Below are 6,000 nucleotides of genomic sequence, written 5' to 3'. Positions count from 1 at the left end.
CAGAGCTTGGAATACATGGAATATACAGAGGTAGCAATAAAAATAAATATCTAAAATTTATCATAAGCCACTATTGAGTCCATGATTTATGCAAAAAAACCAGGCCAAAAATTAGGAACACTTCAAATTGCCCAAATTAGTTGTTTTATTAATCCCTAAGACACAAGATGAACCCTGCATACACATCTGTAATTTGGTTTGAATGTCAAAACTAGTGATGATGAAAAACCCCAGGAGATTATTCACAAAGTGAGGCTTTGAGAGAGCAGACACGTTCCCAGGCAGGTCCAAAAATGGCTTAAGAGAGCAGGGAGTGACAATCAGTTTGGGGTTTGATGGTGATTAAGTAATGGGGTTATAATGATGGTTCCCTAGCATGGCTAGGGCTTATGTGTATTGAATATTGTACCAGTTCCAAAGAAGGAAACATCTGGGCTTATTTATCAGTATTCCCAGATAGAGAGCAAAGGTGGATTTCAGAAGGGTGGGGCTTGAAAGCTGACAGTAGTCAAATATAAAAAAAAGACTCTTCATGACATTAGTACAATGAATTTAGGACTTTGTGTAAGCATAAGCAGCATAGATATATTTTCATCAATATATGTTCTCTTCAGCTTATTACTGTAAATATAAAAATAATAAATATTCAGTTCAGTTCAGTTCAGTCGCTCAGTCGTGTCCGACTCTTTGCGACCCCATGAATTGCAGCATGCCAGGCCTCCCTGTCCATCACCAACTCCTGGAGTTCACTCAGATTCATGTCCATTGAGTCGGTGATGCCATCCAGCCATCTCAACCTCTGTCATCCCCTTCTCCTCCAGCCCTCAATCCCTCCCAGCATCAGAGTCTTTTCCAATGAGTCAACTCTTCACATGAGGTGGCCAAAGTACTGGAGTTTCAGCTTTAGCATCAGTCCTTCCAAAGAAATCCCAGGGCTGATCTCCTTCAGAATGGACTGGTTGTATCTCCTTGCAGTCCAAGGGACTCTCAAAGTCTTCTCCAACACCACAGTTCAAAAGCATTACATACATTACATTAAGTAACCTATTTTGCTTCAGGCACTGTGCTCTTAAATTCCACAGGATGGTTCATATAAAAACCAAAGTTTAAAGAAATTAAGCCAATTGCCTGAACTAATACTACCTTTAAAGTCAATGAAAGAATGCAGAATGAAGTAGTCTGTCAGATTTCAAAGCCTCTAACCTTGTTAGTGTGGCATAATGCTTTTCTGGTAAACATACTACATTCAGTTCTGAAACTGTAATCCATTAAAAAAAAAAAACTGGGCTAAGACAGCAAAAAATTATTGAGGTTAGTAAAGAGAACCAAAAGGCAACACTTTTATTTGCATGCAAGTTTAAATGAAAATAATAATTAACTGAGTAATAGTAATAATAGTGATCACTTGGGTTGACTTATAGGGAATTTACATTTAAATCCTTAACTGTTGAGTTAGAAATAGCTCTTAACTATTGCTAGAGATGGAGAAGGCAATGGCAATCCACTCCAGTACTCTTGCCTGGAAAGTCCCATGGACGGAGGAGCCTGGTGGGCTGCAGTCCATGGGGTTGTGAAGAGTCGGACATGACTGAGCGACTTCCCTTTCACTTTTCACTTTCATGCATTGTAGAAGGAAATGGTAACCCACTTCAGTGTTCTTGCCTGGAGAATCCCAGGGATGGTGGAGCCTGGTGGGCTGCCATCTATGGGGTCGCACAGGGGCAGTCACGACTGAAGCGACTTAGCAGCAACAGCAGCATTGCTAGAGAGAAACGAAGAATATTTAATTTAAACCTTAAACATCATATCAATTTTCTTACAGATGATTATTTTTCAGCTATTTAAGATAAGTATCACGTACTTAAGGCTGTTATTTTTCTTTTTCTTCTAGCAGAAGAGTTACCTTGTCAAAATTCAGTTCTCTGCATGCTTTTTAAGACATTTAATCTAAGGTAAAATACATCAAGTTTAAAAAAATCCAAACATATCATATTTAAAATTAAATGTTCTTTTATTATAGAAGAAAAAAAAATTTCTTAAATTGTCAAAAATTCTTCTCAAATGGTTAAAATGTTATAGTGTGTATGACAAGCAACTAATAATAATAAACTACATGAAAGGGATCTCTAAATTCATGAACTGCCCAATAGATTCTCCTTATTATTTTGATAGGATTCTAGGAATAGTTTCTAAAATAATTTCACAATAAAATGCACAGTTTCTTACCAAGTTTTTAAATTTCCTTATAAGACAATATAATGAAGAGGGAAACTTCAATAGCTAAAAACCATTTATAAAGACTGAGAAGGCATTTTAGTCACTACTTAACAACACATGATACCAAAGGAACATTTCATGCAAAGATGGGCTCTATAAAGGACAGAAATGGTATGGACCTAACATAAGCAGAAGATATTAAGAAGAGGTGGCAAGAATACACAAAAGAACTGTACAAAAAAGATCTTCATGACCCAGATAATAATGATGGTGTGATCACTCACCTAGAGCCAGACATCCTGGAATGTGAAGTCAAGTGGGCCTTAGAAAACATCACTATGAACAAAGCTAGTGGAGGTGGTGGAATTCCAGTTGAGCTGTCTCAAATCATGAAAGATGATGCTGTGAAAGTGCTGCATTCTATATGCCAGCAAATCTGGAAAACTCAGCAGTGGCCACAGGACTGGAAAAGGTCAGTTTTCATTCCAATCCCAAAGAAAGGCAATGCCAAAGAATGCTCAAAGTACCACACAATTGCACTCATCTCACGTGCTAGTAAAGTAATGCTCAAAATTCTCCAAGCCAGGCTTCAGCAATATGTGAACCATGAACTTCCTGATGTTGAAGCTGGTTTTAGAAAAGGCAGAGGAACCAGAGATCAAATTGCCAACATCCGCTGGATCATGGAAAAAGCAAGAGAGTTCCAGAAAAACATCTATTTCTGCTTTATTGACTATGCCAAAGCCTTTGACTGTGTAGATCACAATGAACTGTGGAAAATTCTGAAAGAGATGGAAATACCAGACCACCTGATCTGCCTCTTGAGAAATTTGTATGAAGGTTAGGAAGCAACAGTTAGAACTGGACATAGAACAACAGACTGGTTCCAAATAGGAAAAGGCATATGTAAAGTCTGTATATTGTCACCCTGTTTATTTAACTTATATGCAGAGTACATCATGAGAAACGTTAGTCTGGAAGAAACACAAGCTGGAATCAAGATTGCCGGGAGAAATATCAATAACCTCAGATATACAGATGACACCACCCTTATGGCAGAAAGTGAAGAGGAACTAAAAAGCCTCTTGATGAAAGTGAAAGTGGAGAGTGAAAAAGTTGGCTTAGGGCTCAACATTCACAAAATGAAAATCATGGCATCCAGTCCCATCACTTCATGGGAAATAGATGGGAAAACAGTGGAAACGGTGTCAGACTTTATTTTTTTGGGCTCCAAAATTACTGCAGATGGTGACTGCAGCCATGAAATTAAAAGATGCTTACTCCTTGGAATGAAAGTTATGACCTACCTAGACAGCATATTCAAAAGCAGAGACATTACTCTGCCAACAAAGGTCCGTCTAGTCAAGGCTATGGTTTTTCCAGTAGTCATGTATGGATGTGAGAGTTGGACTGTGAAGAAGGCTGAGCGCCAAAGAATTGATGCTTTTGAACTGTGGTGTTGGAGAAGACTCTTGAGAGTCCCTTGGACTGTAAGGAGATCCAACCAGTCCATTCTGAAGGAGATCAGCCCTGGGATTTCTTTGGAAGGAATGAGGCTAAAGCTGAAACTCCAATAATTTGGCCACCTCATGCGAAGAGTTGACTCATTGGAAAAGACTCTGATGCTGGGAGGGATTGGGGGCAGGAGGAGAAGGGGACGACAGAGGAAGAGATGGCTGGATGGTATCACTGACTCGATGGACATGAGTCTGAGTGAACTCCGGGCGTTGGTGATGGACAGGGAGGCCTGGCATGCCGCGATTCATAGGGTTGCAAAGAGTCAGACACAACTGAGCAACTTAACTGAACTAACAACACATGATGTTTGTTTAAAAGTGACAAGGATGGGAATAACACCAACTTTGGGGTGAATTGAATGTATAAATTCTTAATAATATGCTTTCTATTTCATTGTGTCACAAATTCTGATTTTATTATCTTGTATTTAATAATTTCAAGTACAAGTCTTCAAGAATTTATTCTTTTTGTGTAAGTCATCATATAAGCTAGGTTTTCAAGCCAAAAAATGTATCTAGAATAGTGATGATTTAACTTTATCAACACATGATTTTAATTTGTGTTTCAGTTCTCTTCAAATTATATTCAGAGAAGGCAATGGCAACCCACTCCAGTACTCTTGCCTGGAAAGTCCCATGGACGGAGGAGCCTGGTAGGCTGCAGTTCATGGGGTCCCTAAGAGTTGGACACGATGGATTGACTTCAGTTTTCCTTTTCACTTTCATGCATTGGAGAAGGAAATTGCAACCCAGTATTCTTGCCTGGAGAATCCCAAGTATGGTGGAGCCTGATATGCTGCCATCTATGGGGTCGCACAGAGTCGGACACAAGCAGAAGCAGCAGAATTATATTTAACATTTTAAACAAAGTAAAACACACTAGTTTATAGATATTATTTCTTTTTTATCTGTATTTTAATAATGAATTATTTTTGAATGTCCAATTCAACTGTCCTAAACTCTCCAGAAATATTTCATAAAAATATGAAAAGACATACTATGATGCTATTACATAGGGAGTGCAGCATTCATATGCAATGCAAATTAGCTATTCTTATTCCTCTAGAACTGAATTCCTGACACTGCTTAAAAAAACAAATCAAAGGTCTGTGTATCTTATCACTTACATATTATGAGGCTTTATTATACTTGATAACCTCATAATTAATTATAAATTGGTCAAATATGTGGATAAAGATTGAAAAATAATAATAAAATGCGAGTTTTCATGGACACCTTAAAGTAAGTTATCTGTTGGTTTAATAACATAAATTAATATGAGGACAAAATTTTTGCCAAACAGTGGTTTCTGCTGAGATGTAAAAATTATTTCAGGCAAAGAAATTGGGATACATAATAATTTACTTTGATGCTAAGACCTTTAAGCAAGTTTGAACTGAGAAAGTTATGAACTTCAATCATATTTATTAATATGTATAATTTTAAAGTTTTTACTCAAAAGATTTGGCTTATAATATGTGATATAATAGTCTTCTATTTAAAAAATAATTTCTAACATACCAAAAGATTTTAAATGAAATAACTGCTTCAGTTCTTAAATAAAAGAGAAGTTTGGTGTAAATTTAATGAGATAGTATTAATAGGTACAAAAATACCTAACTTTAGGTTAAAAGACATTTATTTCAATTTCATTTTAGTTTAAAAATTTTTATTCATTATAAATAGCAAGTTAAAAACAAAAATAAAATAAAAACAGTGCATGAAAAGATAAGGATTTCATTTCTTTCTCTATGCTAATAAGATTTTGATAGAGATAAATTTTCTGGCTTCACTGGACCTCATGTCGCAAGTCTATAAACTTGAATTACTGACACAAATGACATCTGAGTTCATTTGAGGGTTTAAATTCTGTCATTTAATTGTCCAATTATGAATTTTTACACAGTTATATTAATAACTTTTAAGACTGTTTTGCTAAAGAGCTAAGTATGTAGGCTATATTTAATGTTAATATTTCTATATTTTTAAAATTTTTTGAATAAAACTCCTGAAGAAACAAACAAAATCCAACAAAATCCTTTGGTTCAAATTGGCAGCTATAGTTTAGTAAGCACATTTTGTATGTTTTTTAGGAGGCTATATATAATCAAATATTTGTTGTGGGATCAAATAAATATGGCTTTCCTCCCTCAGTTATTAATCATTTTATCCAAGAAACACTGAGTTCTTTACTGTTTGCCACTTAATGTGCTTAACTCTGAGGATAAAAGAGGAAAGAATGGGAAAATTTCTCAAAATAAGAAAC

At 36.0% G+C, this 6,000-nt stretch overlaps 1 long non-coding RNA gene across 2 annotated transcripts in view; it reads right to left on the bottom strand.

The window, feature by feature from the left end:
- Nucleotides 1-892: 892 nt before the first annotated feature.
- LOC147379462 (uncharacterized) overlaps nucleotides 893-6,000 on the bottom strand; it is a 138,373-nt gene continuing 133,265 nt past the window's right edge. For both annotated transcript variants that reach the window (XR_015133187.1, XR_015133189.1), the window contains one exon: nucleotides 893-1,762. This is a non-coding gene — a long non-coding RNA (uncharacterized LOC147379462). The remainder of the gene's footprint in view (nucleotides 1,763-6,000) is intronic.

The sequence above is a fragment of the Bos grunniens genome, chromosome 1, assembly GCF_055505025.1.
Source record: "Bos grunniens cultivar Pamir isolate PY7600 chromosome 1, Bosgru_T2T1.0, whole genome shotgun sequence".
Lineage (NCBI taxonomy): Eukaryota > Metazoa > Chordata > Mammalia > Artiodactyla > Bovidae > Bos > Bos grunniens.
This window is presented reverse-complemented; position numbering and strand designations above follow the sequence as displayed.